Source organism: Acyrthosiphon pisum, chromosome A2, assembly GCF_005508785.2.
Source record: "Acyrthosiphon pisum isolate AL4f chromosome A2, pea_aphid_22Mar2018_4r6ur, whole genome shotgun sequence".
Classification (NCBI taxonomy): Eukaryota; Metazoa; Arthropoda; class Insecta; order Hemiptera; family Aphididae; genus Acyrthosiphon; species Acyrthosiphon pisum.
In genome coordinates, this window is record NC_042495.1 from 2364539 (window position 1) to 2368713 (window position 4175).

The 4175-nt window shown below is 31.5% G+C and overlaps 1 protein-coding gene across 1 annotated transcript in view; it reads left to right on the forward strand.

Annotated features, from left to right (window-relative positions):
* The window catches only part of LOC115034214, an 8529-nt gene that overhangs the window by 1653 nt on the left and 2701 nt on the right, over positions 1–4175 (forward strand). The gene's annotated exons all lie outside the window — the stretch shown is intronic.

Consider the following 4175-nt stretch of genomic DNA (forward strand, 5'->3'; position numbering starts at 1 on the left):
ATAATATCTGGCTTTTTAGCACTATCTAATATGATAAAATATTTTAAGGTTAATTAATTAAAAATAATACTTACAATTTCATACAAAATTACATACAATACTTAATGAGCATGGTCAAAAATAGGGAAATCAACAAAAGTCCTGATATTAATATTATCCATGGTTCATCTGATCCATATTCGTACCACAAATGATGATTCTTTGCATTAAATTCATGTTTCACTTTGAACATGAACGGATGATTTTCTAAAATTATTTAAAGCAGTATACATCAGTTTTAAATTTTAAAGTTGTCAAAAAAATGTAATTACAATGTCCACTGTATAAGGTTAAAGTAATTTCAATGAAAAATAATAATATGAATAAAAAAATAATAACTTATGTGATACTTTACTTGACTGTGAGGGATTTCTAGGAGACGGTATTGGTTGTTGATCAATAAAATTAGATATTAACAAATTGACTTTAAAATGAATTTCCGGATATATAGTTTGATAGTATTTTTGATCATCAATAAAGTAGTCTTCTCTCATTAATACAGAACCATTTGACCAATAAAATAATTCATTCGTATGTAACAAAGACGTAGCATCAGAAAATAGCGCTGTATGTGTGTTATTTCTAATATTTATTACTTTCTGACTGTAAGACATGAAAATAAAGACATTGATTTAAAAATCAACTATAGAAAAATATATGAACACCAACATCAGGAAATAATTATCTTTAAAGCATTAGTTTTTCTAACTTACCCATCCAAAGAAACAGACATTATTGTGTTTTGCTTCCGGAATATCACAAACAAACATAACTGTATATAGTTTATAACAAATGGACCGATATCTTCATTTTTTAAAATTAATATGGTCGACTTTTCAGCATCAGTCAAGTCAAAACTATGCAGTCCCAATTTCGAAGTCCAAAATAAAAATCTGTTATCAATGAAATTAAATAAATAAAATAATTATCATACACTCCTAACAATATTAATCAAAATAATTACCCATTGCAAGGATCCACTTCAATCTGAATAGGTTTTGAATCAAATCCAGAAACTATTTCGTCTACTTTTTCCTGTTCTAAATCAAATTTTTTTATACTGTACGCTGTAGTATTTTCGGTTGATGACATTAAAATATAAAGCTGATGATTAATCCAATCGATGGAAATGTCCATTAATATTTCTTTTTTTGTTGTTAATAAAGTTTTTGTCTTGTTATCTGACAATGCAAGTAACGAGCCCGACGATTCCAAAATATAATATGTATTTGTACGTATATTAATCGATACACCTAAGATACATTTTTATTTTAGTTTATAACATATGTAAATGAAAGATAAAACAATATGCAGCATACCAATGATTGTTTGATTTGTGGAATAAACACTTATAGGTGTGTCCATAATTTTCGTTGTTCTTGAATATATTTTATGATTGGAAACAAGTATGATTTCATTCTAAAGTAAAATAATAATTAGTAAAGTAGTAGTTACAAACATTGTTTATAATAATTAGTATCCTTAACAAAAAAAAAAAGTATGAAATTCACACAATCTGCTTGTATCAAAATAAATAAATCAAATTCATAAAAATAAAACAGATAATTATACCCCGCTCCAAAAGAGAAGACGCCAGCCGGCCGAGGTTGAAATCTATTTTGCTACATAATTTTGGTGTATTCTCTTTTGGAACAGGGTATATGTAGTTATAAATAAAATATTTGATAGGTATTTCTTATTCATTTGAAACAGACAACAGTTATAAATGATTAATTACAATACTATACATTAACACATTAAATTATATATTAATTAACATTGGCAAAGAATGACTAAATGCTTAAATTACTTTAGAATTTGTACTACAACAAAAATTGTGAGGTAAAATATATCAGAAATTTCAAATACCTATCACATTATTATAACTAAGCATCTGATCTATTAATTAATAAAAAAGCGACGATGAAGTCACTATGACGTATGTAAGTTAGTATTAGTGTGATTTCAGATTATAAGTTATAACTTCACTGTAATGGACTGCAGTGTTTTTAAAGTTCCTTTAAAATAGGTATTAGTTCACGTTTATCTTGTTAAAAAGCTACTAAATCGTTTCTCGTTCCCGGCTTAAATAAAGGAACTAATTCCTTTCCTCGTTCATAAATAAAGAACACATAATATTGTTCATCAATAATTTTTAAATTGTTTGAATATTATTTGGAGGTACTAATAAGGTAAACTAATAAAAGGTACTAATAAAAAATTATAAAAACTATTTTAATTGCCTATACTTAAGAATAATTAATTAACGATGATAAAGAACAAATACTAAATAGGTAAAATCGTTTATGTTCCTCTAAAGAATGAATGAAATTCCAATATTATATTGCTTCACACTGCGTTCCCGTTAAATTCATGAAAATTGAGCGAAAACACTGGAACTAGTTGCTTTCAAAGTTTCAAGCACTGGTAACGGACGTCTTATATTATTGTGATTCAACGACAAATAACAGTAACTATGTAACCATAAATATTACCTTTTCGTCAGCCACAGCTGCTGCTGCTGCTGCCGCCACAGACGTGTTGAGCACATAGAGTAATAATATTATATAAACGATCATGGCGAAGTAAACGGCTTTTTCGTCACGCAAACGATGGTCGGGTGACAACTGCATGATAAAAGGATAAAACTATTGACTAGGTAACTACAATATACGATAATATTATTATTATTACCTACGTCTCGTCATTGTCAACAACGATTTCACGATGAAGCGTCGCGCTCTCTACGTCAACGTACCAAAGTTCAATATTAGTGTATAACCCCATCGATTTTAAAAATAGACCAAAATTCAATTCGTAGAGACGACGGACTGCAAATGAATTGTCGGGCGGGTGACGGGTGTCGGGGCGTTTACGGTTATCGGTTGGCTTGTACGGCGGTCGGGGGTTGTGGGTGGGAGGTGGGTAATAAAAGATAGAAAATCCGTGGTAATAAAGCGATTACGACTATCTGTAGTATATTACGCGCGCCGTGTCCTAACGCTATGTCCTAGCTGGTTTGCACCCATGCGGGGAAAACAAAATAGCTTGTATCATGAACTAATCTTAGTTCGTGCTTGTATTTCGCCGCATGCGGCCAGCGCATTGCGCGCAGAACAGCATGGTCAGTATATAAAACGCACACACTCGCCCGCACTAGGTATAGGACATAGGGTAACTCTATATTATGTCGACGGCACCATAGGCCGTACAAGTGTCTTAAGCTACGGTTTCCCTGCAGCGTCAAACAGTGGTACAGCACGGCCGCGTCAGACGCCGACCTACGTCCAGACCAGTAGTGACGCTAGACGCCGCGTCCAGACGCTACAGGGAAAACGTACCTTTAGCTATTTTCTTGGGTATTTAAATAGTTTGTTTGCTATCATGGTAACGAACTAAATAAACGATTTACTATACATATAATATAGGTATGTATAGAATACATCTCCGGGATTATGTATTATATGATATTTAAATAATACAATAGGTACATACGCCAAATAAATATAATAATATATTAATGCATGTGGGTAGGTACATCTATAATAGTAGGTATAGGACATTGGTACTTACATTTGGCCATTTGGGGTAAGTTATCTGACAGACCATCTTCGCTCAGAACCGTGTTTCGAATGCAATGATTTATCATTGAAATTAAATTCAACACACACTCTTATCACTATGACTTACTCAATGACGAGTTACACATGACAACTAGTGTACATCAGATCGATTACTATTACCCTTCCCCCTTTTAAAAATTGTTACAATTTAAAATATAGGCTTTTTTTTGTTAAATGGTATATTTGGTTTCACCGAGTGAGCATTGTTTATGTTACATATAATATTATAATATGGTACCTACCTAATTGTATACTATTTACTAAATTTGGGTATCTATTATAAATATAATATTATGATGAATAACCAGAATTAGAATCAGACACACCAAACTCATCCGTATGTATATATTGTATGTAATAAATAAAGAAAAAACATCCCTACTCAGCCATTGTGACGGATCCATCACAGTAAAACATATTACATAATATAGTCATTAATGACGTAGCTGTTGAAGCATTGATTGAAGGTCAAACGGGGGGGGGGGGGGTAATACCCCCACCCTGAATTTTTTT